The sequence below is a fragment of the Pleurodeles waltl genome, chromosome 1_2 (genome assembly GCF_031143425.1).
Source record: "Pleurodeles waltl isolate 20211129_DDA chromosome 1_2, aPleWal1.hap1.20221129, whole genome shotgun sequence".
Classification (NCBI taxonomy): domain Eukaryota; kingdom Metazoa; phylum Chordata; class Amphibia; order Caudata; family Salamandridae; genus Pleurodeles; species Pleurodeles waltl.
Genome location: NC_090437.1, coordinates 396,219,354 through 396,232,346, shown reverse-complemented (window position 1 = coordinate 396,232,346; position 12,993 = coordinate 396,219,354). Strand labels below are relative to the sequence as shown.

Below are 12,993 nucleotides of genomic sequence, written 5' to 3'. Positions count from 1 at the left end.
GCCCCCTGCTAGCCCCTCTGAGCACTACCACACACCACTCTCTTTTCAGTTAGTATTTAGGCCATCCTTTGTGAGGAAGCACTTTCATCACAAACTATGTATCATTCTGGCAGTCAATGAAGTGTACTTAGTCTGATAAGATAGTTTCTTAGTTGAGCTAGAGATGTTAAATGGGGAACTGAAGAATTGCTCATGTTTTATCCAAGTTACTTGTGTGTTGATACAGATTGATCATGAGTTTTTCAAGCACCACTGTCTACCATAAGTTTTGTATCCACTACATCACTGATGAGGCCTTCATATTTTTGCAGTGTGTCGAAGTTAGTCTCTTGGCAGCTCCCAGCATGTGATGCAGCAAAACCCCCTGCCCCCTATTTCCTATGCATTGACTAGTCTCTTTCTCTTTCAGTAAAATAATCCCGGAGACACTCTTAGCTCGGCAGTCACAAGACTTGCTCTTTATGGCTGTCCTTCCAGAAGTTTTGTATGTCTACACACTTGGCCATATGTATATTGCTGAACCTTTTCTCTCCCTACATTTCCAATATAGGCTACTAGTGTTAGAGTAAATCGTTTTAGCCTCTTAGTTGTAAGATAGCAGTGCATTATGAGTTTATAGGTTGACTTTGTACTGTGAATAATTCAGAAATTCTGTGGTATATACCTCTAAATTTGTTTCCATGCATCCTCAGTAATATCCGACCCCCTTGGTTGTCTGCCTATTGTTTCTGATATCCGAAGTTGCAACTGACTTTCTTGTCATTTTGAAAGAACTGTAGCAGTTATACTAGCCCTCTGGCTGTATCATATACTAATGGGGGGGGGGAGGGGTGCTGCTTCGTAGCCTCCTCTATTAGGTGATTGTAGAACCTAGTGCCTAATTTGAAAGTATTGGAGCCTATCATATTTTCAGACTTACATTTTTACGTTCTTTGAACTGTTACATTCGGTCCCTAGCAGAGTACAACTCTCCTTCAGACTCCATCTTAGAAAGCAGCCCCATTCCGTTGCAGGTGAAAACCATGGATTAAAATGCATGGGGATAAGAATGTGAAAACGCTTTCTCTAAGCACCATCTAGTCACATATTTCGAAAGGAGGTTTGGTGATTTCCACCAGTTCAAGTTTCAAGCTGCATTAAAAACTGTTACATGCAGAAAAGGGATGCTGCTGAACCCCTCGGCCCAATGTCAAGCTCTTTGGATCCTGGAGGGAGAAAGGGGTGATTTTGGTGTCAATTGCATGGTGATAAGCATGTTAATTATGAGTTTGTTAGCATATTCATGAGTCAATAAGATGTTTTCCAGGTGGGAATGGTATTCTAGTATAGGGGGCTGCATGATTTGCACCCTTCTGTGTACCTTGTCTGTCCTTAAAAGGCTGAAGACCACATATTATTGAGCAGATCTCTGCAATTGTCACCCAGTTCTGTATGCTAAAAAACTTGGAATGCCTGAGCTTGAATTTTAAGGACCAGAAACTATAAATAGCAATACAAATAGATTTATAAGTGCTCTCTCATTTACAAAAAGGGAGTCTGACTTTCCCTGAAAGTGACACAAAAGGATGATGGACGGAGTGCTGAAACTTTTCAAACACTCACCCCCCAGTCACAGATCTGGGTTTAATCCATTGTTCTTTTGCTCACCATGCCACCCCAGTTTGGACCCAGGTGTAAGGAAATGCCTCCTTGGCATGGTTACCCCCTAACATTTTGCCTTTGCTGATACTAAGTTATGATTTGAAAGTGTTCTGGGACCCTGCTAACCAGGCCCCAGCACCAGTGTTCTTTCCCTAAACTGTACCCTTGTCTCCACAATTGGCACAACCCTGGCACTCAGGTAAGTCCCTTTTAACTGGTACCAAGGACCCTGATGCCAGGGAAGGTCTCTAAGGGCTGCAGCATGTCTTATGCCACCCTAGGGACCCCTCACTCAGCACATGCACACTGCTTCACAGCTTGTGTGTGCTGGTGGGGAGAAAATTACTAAGTCGACATGGCACTCCCCTCAGAGTGCCATGCCAACCTCACACTGCCTGTGGCATAGGTAAGTCACCCCTCTAGCAGGCCTTACAGCCCTAAGGCAGGGTGCACTATACCACAGGTGAGGGCATCTGTGCATGAACACTATGCCCCTACAGTGTCTAAGCAAAACCTTAGACATTGTAAGTGCAGGGTTGCCATAAGAGTATATGGTCTGGGAGTTTGTCAAACATGAACTCCACAGTTCCATAATGGCTACACTGAAAACTGGGAAGTTTGGTATCAAACTTCTCAGCACAATAAATGCACACTGATGCCAGTGTGCAATTTATTGTAAAATACACCCAGAGGGCATCTTAGAGATGCCCCTGAATACATACCCGACTTCTAGTGTAGGCCGACCAGTTCCTGCCAGCCTGCCACACACCAGACATGTTGCTGGCCACATGGCCATTGTGCCTTTGTCACTCTGTGGCCAGGAACAAAAAAGCCTGTACTGGGTGGAGGTGCAGCTCACCTCCCCCTGCAGGAACTGTAACACCTGGCGGTGAGCCTCAAAGGCTCACCTCTTCTGTTACAGCGCCCCAGGGCATCCCAGCTAGTGGATATGCCCTCCCCTCCGGCCACTGCCCCCACTTTTTGGTTCAAGGCTGGTGGAGATAATGAGAAAAACAAGGAGGAGTCACCCACCAGTCAGGACAGCCCCTAAGGTGTCCTGAGCTGAGGTGACCCAAGCCTTTAGAAATCCTCCATCTTGAGTTTGGAGGATTCCCCCAATAGGATTACGGATGTGCCCCCCTCCCCACAGGGAGGAGGCACAGAGAGGGTGTAGCCACCCTCAAGGACAGTAGCCATTGGCTGCTATCCTCCCAGACCTAAACACACCCCTAAATTCAGTATTTAGGGGCTCCCCAGATCCCAGGAAAGGGGATTCCTGCAACCTGAAGAAGGAAGAAGGACTGCTGACTTACAAGCCTGCAGAGAAGGAGGAAGACGATAACTGATTTGGCCCCAGCCCTACCGGCCTGTCTCCAACTTCAAAAACCTGCTACAGTGACGCATCCGACAGGGACCAGCGACCTCTGAAGCCTCAGAGGACTGCCCTGGACTAAAGGACCAAGAAACTCCTGTGAACAGCGGCCCTGTTCAAAACCAGCTACTTCTTTGCAACAAAGAAGCAACTTCCAAAGACTGCATGTTTCACGCTGGAAGCGTGAGACTTCACACTCTGCACCTGACGTCCCCGGCTCAAGATCCAGAGAACAAACACCACAGGGAGGACTCCCCGGCGACTGTGAGTAACCAGAGACGACCCCCCTGAGCCCCCACAGCGATGCCTGCAGAGAGAATCCAGAGGCTCCCCCTGACCGCGACTGCCTGTAACAAGGGACCCGACGCCTGGAACCAACACTGCACCCGCAGCCCCCAGGACCTAAAGGAACCGAACCTCAGTGCAGGAGCGACCCCCAGGCGACCCTCTGCCTTGCCCAGGTGGTGGTTGTCCCGAGAAGCCCCCCCTGTGCCTGCCTGCACCGCTAGAGTGACCCCCGGGTCCCTCCATTGAAACATATATACAAAACCCGACGCCTGCTTTGCACACTGCACCCGCCCGCCCCTGTGCCGCGGAGGGTGTTTTGTGTTCCTACTTGCCCCCCCCCCCCCAGTGCTCTATAAAACCCCCCGGTCTGATTCTGATCCCCGAGGACACAGGTACTTACCTGCTGGCAGACTGGAACCGGAGCACCCCTGTTCTCCATAGGCACCTGTGTGTTTTGGGCATCTCTTTGAGATAACTTTGGGGTTGCTGTGAACCCCAAACGGTGGGTTGCCTATGCACCAGGACTGAGACTTGTAAGTGTGTTACTTACCTCCTAATCTAGCCTTTACTTACCTCCCCCAGGAACTGTTGATTTTTGCACTGTATCCACTTTAAAAATAGCTTATTGCCATTTTTACAAAGACTGTACATGATATTGTTTTCATTCAAAATTCCTAAAGTATCTAAGTGAAGTAACTTACATTTAAAGTATTAACTGTAAATCTTGAACCTGTGGTTCTTAAAATAAACTAAGAAAATATATTTTTCAATATAAAAACCTATTGGCCTGGAGTAAGTCTTTGAGTGTGTGTTCCTCATTTATTGCCTGTGTGTGTACAACAAATGCTTAACACTACCCTCTGATAAGCCTACTGCTCGACCACACTACCACAAAATAGAGCATTGGAATGATCTGCTTTTGCCACTATCTTACCTCTAAGGGGAACCCTTGGACTCTGTGCATGCTATTTCTTACTTTAAAATAGTGCATACAGAGCCAACTTCCTACACCAGGCATATGCAAATCAGTCTTGCCCCTGTTCCCCATGGTAACAGTCCTGCCTGAACTGCTTTTGTTATGTTGCCTTGTGTGCCCTAAGTGACTAGGGTATGCCCAGACGTGGACTCCTTGTGTGCTGAGCCACTGGATTTAAGGTAGCCTGGCTGATGAAGGGAGATAACCTGAAACCGGTCCCAGGATGCTTGTTTCCTGTCCAGGGAGGTTCTGGCCTGGCAGTTCGGGCTGGAATGTTCCCATGGGGAACAGTGTCAAGACTGATTTGCACATGACTGGGTCCAAGCAGGGATGACATGGTGAGTGAAATAATGATGGATTAAACCCAGATCTGTGACTGGGGGTGAGTGTTGGAAAGTTTCAACACTCTGTCCATCATTCTATTGTGTTTTTGTGATGGTGCCTTTCCCTGAAAGTGAACAGCAGCTCAGACTTGGGAAAGAAGTTGAGACTAGGGGTCAGATGTAGCAAAGGATTTTACCCATTCTATGTCTATGGGAAAATGTCTTCGTACATATGGCCCTAGATCCAGAAAATGAAAAAGCAGTGCTCCTGTGCAACACTAAGTAGCATCATGCAATTCTGTGCCAACCTCATGTGTCTACTGAAGTGACGAGTGGAGGCCTTCAGATGCTGATCTGTAGCTCCGATCCCTTTCTTCATACCTTTTTTCTTTCAAATTCAGCCATTGTGCAGGGAATAATGTCACCTCGTAAGACTACAGGTTTAAACATTGTAGGGACTGTCACAAACAAATGTCTGTGTGGATCTCCATGAATTCTGCCTCTGGTATTTGGGTTCAGCTCACACCTCCAAGGCCTGTGGCGACTGCACCCAGATGAATCCTAAAGCTATCCAAGAACATGAAGTGAAGCTGTACACTGCAAGATTCCATTCGGGGCCTTCTCCCGGTCGAAATCAAAAGTGCAGACCCCCTCCCATTCCAAGTGTTCCCCCAGTAGAGCTTCATTGTGGTCAAATTCATTGGGTAAGCCCAAAAAGAAGCATAAAATGTCCAATCTAGACTCTGCCCCTTCCTGCCGCTCTCGATCTCCAGAGAAGGTGCAAAGCTGCCACTGTGTCTCTAAATCTCACTCCCGTTCAACCGAGGAGCTGACTCCAACGTTGTTCACGATGCACCCAAGTTTCTGGGCTCATTGCAATGCCACAACAGATCTAAATCTTTAGACACGCCATGGTGCACATCTTTGGCATTCTTCCGTCTCCATCTGGATCACCTTCATGCCCCAAAGATCCTCGGCGGCCTCCAGTTGATTTACTACTGGCGGATCCATCCTCTGCGCCATCTATGCCAGGCGTACATGCAGGTCCAGGCATACATGCAGGTCGTTCAGAGCTGAAAAAAGTAATAGTCTATTTCTCCCGGATGTTGCACTACCCAGGAATCTACAAGTCCAAGTTCTCTCTGCCAGTCAGTGAACTTGAGGGCTACTCTAATCATTTGGGAGTTCCTACGTGGAGGATGCGAACAATCCAACAAGGGGTCTGCCACGAAATTAAAATCCACCTCTGGTAGTACGTAGCCCACCTAATGGGAGGGCAAGGGCACTCCAGAGGACCCACAAAGGAGGACATTTGGTCTATGTTGGGGCCATGGATACTGCCTAAAGTCATGCCTCCGGCCATTCAGCCAGCCAGTAACTACAACAAATCTACCTGCTGGGTCTATAAAGTGACCTTTGTGTTAGAAGCGAACCCCGGGCATATCCATTCCATAGCTCCCCTAGTGTAGACAGTTCCTGGAGTTATTCTGGGTAGCTCATCATCAGTGTGCTCAGGGGAGCTAGTGCCCGGGTTCGGTTGCAACTCCAGGGCTTCGTTTTCATCAAGCAAGGTGGGCTCGTTCCACCCCCAATCATGGCCGCCACCACCTCCACTGCTCGTTGTTGTTCTTCCTGGACCTTGCCCCGAGAGACTGGGCCCTGTGTGCCCATGCTCCCCGTCTCAGCTGCCTGCACTTGGGAGTACGCCGCAGAGCCTCCCAGCTGAGGCCAGCTTGCAGGTGGGTCTCAATCCAATCCTATACTTTGTTTGGGGTTCGGGAGAACTGCACACCCTCCGGAGTCACAACTCGTAGTCTAGCTGGAATAGCATTGCATATTTCAATCCCAGCTGGCAGAGTTTGCATTTCGCTTTCTAAAAAGAAGATTGCTGTTTTTTTAAATCCTTTGTAAAATCTGGAAAGATCATTATTTTGCAATTATTTCCCCCCTAAGTTCCCCTTTTTTCTGGGTCTGCTCCAATATGTGATTGTAGTCAATATGTGATTGTAGTCTTTGTAGTAGAGGAGCCTAGCCACCATTGGTTGTGGGGGCTCGCCAGGCAAGGGAGGGCATGCCCGGACCATGTGCACTCTTTCCCGGGCATAGAACAGCAATAGGCCCTCCGGGTCCACCTCCTCCTCAAGCGCAGGCCAGGTAATTGCGCAGAGGAGGTGAACATGATGCAAAGGCAGTACCCCTCAGCTAGCTACCAGGAGAAGGGAGTAGGAGGAATCTGATGTCCTTCTCAGTGCACCTCTATTTAAAGATCAGGCCTCCGCAAAGGACCCATGGCAACAAGCTATTCAGCAGGACACCACCTCCCAATGAGGAGGTCTGAGATTAGTTTCTCAGGTTCCAATAATTAGTTGTGGTCACAGCGACGTCAGACCTCCATGGTGGGGCTTTGGAGCCAATGTCACTCTCTGCCTCGAGTGTCCAGTAGGTATAGGCGGCCTCCCCGGCGCAAGTCATTAGCTGCAGCCCTTACTTCGCAGTGGCCAACCTGAGTCGGGCGCAGTGCCGCTCTGCACCCAGGGTGGGGGTTGGGCGCATCCCGTTGCCCAAGTCTCTCCTACTCAGAGGTAGCCCAAGTAAGGCAGAGCATGTCACAGTCCTCCATCAGGCAGGGACAGCGTTCCTATTGCCTCAGTGCCCTAGCAATTGGAAGTGGCAAGGCTTGCAGCTACACCAAAGTCTCTGTCAGGGTGCGGGAGGGGCCCTTATGACCACTGGACTCCTCTCCTGTCCCACTGTCCGCCCTCCGAGCATTCAGGCCATGAGGTTCAGTGCTGCTTACCTCCAGCTCGTCTCTCAGGCAGTGCAGTAGCAGGGCAATGGAGGTCTGTGCTACATCTGAGGCTGGGTGGGGGCCCTTAGAGGAACTTCTTATTAGTCCGGTACGTGCTTCCTGCAAGCAGTGTCCATGGCTCCCACTGCTGCTCAACTAGGATGCTGCATCCAGTGTCCCAGGCCCACTTGGCCTTCGTGTCGCGGAAGGTGACTGTTCGATGCCGCAGGCCTTTAGGTTGTGTCTTCCCTCACTGCCCAGCAAGTGTAGATGTCCGGGGTTGTCTGCATTGTGGCTAGGTCCTCCAACAGTGTACTCTCGCCAGGGACTCCAGTGGCACTTGGGACCCTGGAGCGGCATGTTTCCTAGAATCTTGCTGCCCCCATCTCCAATATGGGGGAGGTGCTGCAGTGCAGGCGTTGGCAGTGTGCAGTCTACCAGGGCACTCGAGAGCAGGGTGAGCTGTGCTACAAGGGCACAGGGGGCAGGGTGGTCTCTTGATGCCATTTCCCAAGGTCAAGAATTTATTCAGGATGGCATTGGGTTTGGGACAGCCTGGCAGGAGCTCCAAGAATCACTTCTTACTGCATCTGCAGCTGGCCACGTCCCCGAAATACAGTACTCTTGTATGCCTTCTTGTCATTACCTCTCCTGCCCGAGTTCTGTAGATCAGAAATGACCGGGCCTAGGTCATCTTGGGCGCTCTGGATTGTGCCAGGATGGTGTGATACCTCGAATGGGCATGAGCATTTGTCCTCCAATCAGGCTCCCACTTCAGGAGGACCCTCTTTTGCAGCAGTAGGCCATGTCTTGCATCTGAGGCTGTGTAGCCGGCACCTCCATGTGTGGGTATTGAGCCGCAGCAGTTTAATTGCACTTCTGAAGTTGTTAATATGTTCTTGGAGGCCAGGCACCCTTCCGCAAAATCAATGTATGCTGGGATAAGTTTTTGTCTTGCTGCTGCACTTGCCAGACAGACCTGTTGCAGGCCAGACTGTCAGATGTCTTGTTCGTTTTATCTTTAGCTCAGTAAGGACTTGCAGTGGACAATGTTAAAAGCTACTTGTTAGCCCTTTCACCTCTTCTTATGTTTGCCTGACCTACTATCCTTGTTCAGATCACATTTCTGATGAGATTTCTCAAAGCTTTGCAAGATAGGCTTCTTCCGAGGTCCTTTGTGATGCCACATTGAGACTTAATTTTCTCATTTTCCTAATGTGTATCCTGGTTGAGCCAATGCACAGTAGTAATTTACAGCTCTTGATCTTGAAAACAGTATTTTCAGTTGCTATAACATCCAGTGCAACACCCAAGTGGATTTCAGGCTGTCTCAGTCCAACTGCCTTATACAACTTTATTTTTTGACTAATTGGTGTAAGAGTTCGGGTGGTGTTTCTGCTGACAGTAGTCATCCTGTTTCTTGTCAGACAAGCTATCAATCTTCCATCATTCTTTCATCCACTTCGTCCCTTTAAAGAGGAAGAGAGATTCCATTGTTTGGACCCTAAGATAGCACTGACCTTTTACGTCGCTCATACCAAGGACCATTTGGTGGGTGATTAGCTCTTTGCGAAGATCTTTGGAGCAAAAAAAGGCAGAGGTGCAAAAGTGAGCCATGTCACGGAGGATAGTATCTGCATTAAGATCGGCTACGCATTTGCTAATAAGTGGCCTCTAGAGGTTCTGATGGCTTAATCCACCAAAGTCAAGGCTACTACCACTGCATTGGCATGCAGAGTGCCTGTCCTGGGTATTTCTCGGGTTGCTGCGTTGGCTTCAGTGCTCACATTCAGGAAGCACTACAGGGAGTGCAGAATTATTAGGCAAATGAGTATTTTGACCACATCATCCTCTTTATGCATGTTGTCTTACTCCAAGCTGTATAGGCTCGAAAGCCTACTACCAATTAAGCATATTAGGTGATGTCCATCTCTGTAATGAGAAGGGGTGTGGTCTAATGACATCAACACCCTATATCAGGTGTGCATTATTATTAGGCAACTTCCTTTCCTTTGGCAAAATGGGTCAAAAGAAGGACTTGACAGGCTCAGAAAAGTCAAAAATAGTGAGATATCTTGCAGAGGGATGCAGCACTCTTAAAATTGCAAAGCTTCTGAAGCGTGATCATCGAACAATCAAGCGTTTCATTCAAAATAGTCAACAGGGTCGCAAGAAGCGTGTGGAAAAACCAAGGCGCAAAATAACTGCCCATGAACTGAGAAAAGTCAAGCGTGCAGCTGCCACGATGCCATTTGCCACCAGTTTGGCCATATTTCAGAGCTGCAACATCACTGGAGTGCCCAAAAGCACAAGGTGTGCAATACTCAGAGACATGGCCAAGGTAAGAAAGGCTGAAAGACGACCACCACTGAACAAGACACACAAGCTGAAACGTCAAGACTGGGCCAAGAAATATCTCAAGACTGATTTTTTCTAAGGTTTTATGGACTGATGAAATGAGAGTGAGTCTTGATGGGCCAGATGGATGGGCCCGTGGCTGGATTGGTAAAGGGCAGAGAGCTCCAGTCCGACTCAGACGCCAGCAAGGTGGAGGTGGAGTACTGGTTTGGGCTGGTATCATCAAAGATGAGCTTGTGGGGCCTTTTCGGGTTGAGGATGGAGTCAAGCTCAACTCCCAGTCCTACTGCCAGTTCCTGGAAGACACCTTCTTCAAGCAGTGGTACAGGAAGAAGTCTGCATCCTTCAAGAAAAACATGATTTTCATGCAGGACAATGCTCCATCACACGCGTCCAAGTACTCCACAGCGTGGCTGGCAAGAAAGGGTATAAAAGAAGGAAATCTAATGACATGGCCTCCTTGTTCACCTGATCTGAACCCCATTGAGAACCTGTGGTCCATCATCAAATGTGAGATTTACAAGGAGGGAAAACAGTACACCTCTCTGAACAGTGTCTGGGAGGCTGTGGTTGCTGCTGCACGCAATGTTGATGGTGAACAGATCAAAACACTGACAGAATCCATGGATGGCAGGCTTTTGAGTGTCCTTGCAAAGACAGGTGGCTATATTGGTCACTGATTTGTTTTTGTTTTGTTTTTGAATGTCAGAAATGTATATTTGTGAATGTTGAGATGTTATATTGGTTTCACTGGTAATAATAAATAATTGAAATGGGTATATATTTTGTTTTGTTAAGTTGCCTAATAATTATGCACAGTAATAGTCACCTGCACACACAGATATCCCCCTAACATAGCTAAAACTAAAAACAAACTAAAAACTACTTCCAAATTTATTCAGCTTTGATATTAATGAGTTTTTTGGGTTCATTGAGAACATGGTTGTTGTTCAATAATAAAATTAATCCTCAAAAATACAACTTGCCTAATAATTCTGCACTCCCTGTATTGTCTTGATAGTTAGGTACATCGGAATGAGCATTTGCCTGTTGGGTCCTGGAAACCTTTTATGATCTGAACATTCCAGAGTCCCACCACTTGGGGAGTTACTAATTTGGTATCCATTTACAAAGTGAAGAATTTGTGGTTAGAAGTAGCCATCAAAAGAACAAGTTACTTAACTCCAATAACACTTTTTCTAGTGGTTACTCTAACTGCATGGTCCTCACTGCCCTCCCTCCGAGTTTGTGGAATTGCCTCCTTGTCCATCAAAAAAGACACCAATACAGGAATTAGCACACTGATCTTTCTAATCTGCTAATAAGCTCTGCATCTACAGGTGCAAACAGACTTACAAAAGGAACTGACGTCAGGGCCCACGAGTGGCACTTATATGTGGCTCAGCTTACTTCCAGGATGGAATGAGGTGTACGGAGTCACACGGTGTCACCTACCAGCTTGCCGGAGCGCAGCTTTTTAAGTTTCCAGCTCCGTCCTGGGGATATTAACAAGTTGAGGAAACTGCAGTTAGAGTATAACACAGGCTGAGCCTCACCAAATGAAAGCAACTGGATCCTCACAACATCTTCAGATCTCTAAATAATACTCTTCTAAGTACAAGTGAAAATATTGAGGAGAAATGTGGGAGAGCAACTGGCACTATTCCTGGAGGAATTGCAAGCCTTTAATGGCAGCTAGGTTTAAGACAGAATGTCTCAGATGTATTTGGGATGAGGCTGACACAGCCGGACTAAATCATCTGGGCCTCTCTGCCATGTTGATACTGGGCATCACTCCGTTCTGCTCCAGCGACAAGGAGATGAGAATTGGGGGCATCATTGTGCAGTGGCTTGTATCTTCTTTTAGAAACTTGCGCCTATTCTCTGCTGCTTCCCCCTTGAAGAATAAAGAACACCAGTGTGGTTTTCGTGGTAGGATACAGGTATCCTTGTAACCATTACTATTTAATATGTACCACGGGTCACTTTTCAAGAATATCTGAGCTTTGAATGCATAGCATTTTCATATACTGACAATAAACACATGACTGTATGATTGGATACTGGAATACCTAGTTTCCTGTCAAATCTCCACAGCTGCTTGAAGGCTCTGCTAGCAGTGAATGTAGCTTAACTTCTTAAAGTACATAATTTGGGACAGTTGCTAGTTGATGAAAACAAAAATCACTGGGACAGGGCCATGTGGTCAGTTAGCCTAGGAGAGACACTAACAATTACCCCAGGTTCAATCCCTGGGAGTTATGTCAGATCATGACCTCTCGCTTAATGTGCAGATTAATACTCTCTGTGGTGAACATCTTGTAAAAAGGGCATTTCAATATTTCCTTAACCAGGCGAGGAAGTCCCAAGAGAGAAGAGTCTGGATCAGCAAGTGGAGAGAGCGAAGGGACACAGTTTTGTTGCAACATGCCCTTCAATCAGACTGAGGCCTTTAAATAATAAAATAAAAGGAAAAATAAATTTTATCAAGCATAAAGGATTGGGAAAGTCAGGAAAAATGAAGGGAGGAACAGCAATGATGGAAATAAAAAGTAAAAGAGAAAGAAAGCCTGCAGTACACTAGCTGCAGAGTTGCCTTAAAAGCATCTGCAAGCCCTCAGACCTGTCATTTTAGAGCTGAAGAGAGAAGGTGCAACACCATGGCGCTCAAAAGGAAACTGGCTCAGGTGAGAAACTCTTGTAGCTGGACTTCGTATTGTGCTTTCTGACCCCTAGAACCACTGGACACTGCAAAGTACGCTGTTCTTGGGTGCCCAGGCAGCTAAGAAGCTATGACACCACATCTAACATTGTCACAAACTCTTGGGTATTGTCCAGGGTTGGCCACAATAAAGCGTGTACCGGGGGTTTCCTGCTTATGCATTTGCCAAGCTGCAACATGTAAAAACCTCTGCAGTCACAATTTTTTATCATCTGAGATGTGATCATTTGTCGCAGACGTCAAGGAATATGTTATCTAGCAGTGGAATAGAAAATGCTGATGCATCATGCTTTCTACAGCCATGAGTCTTTTTTTTTTCCTGACCAGCTGTCCAAGCCTCTGTGCTTTTGTATGATCTCTTTGCTCTTTGATCTTGTTAAAGATCCCTATAATAAAACATAAGCCTTATTGAGGTAGGGTTTTTTGATTATTGGGACTGTGACTTAAGGATACATTTCTGTTGAATATCTAGAAGATTGATCTTCATCTCATTTTAAGGGCACCCCTGGAAACATACCTGTTCTG

At 47.1% G+C, this 12,993-nt stretch overlaps 1 protein-coding gene across 2 annotated transcripts in view; it reads left to right on the top strand.

Moving 5' to 3' along the window:
* ECPAS (Ecm29 proteasome adaptor and scaffold) overlaps positions 1 to 12,993 on the top strand; it is a 790,558-nt gene that overhangs the window by 283,336 nt on the left and 494,229 nt on the right. The gene's annotated exons all lie outside the window — the stretch shown is intronic.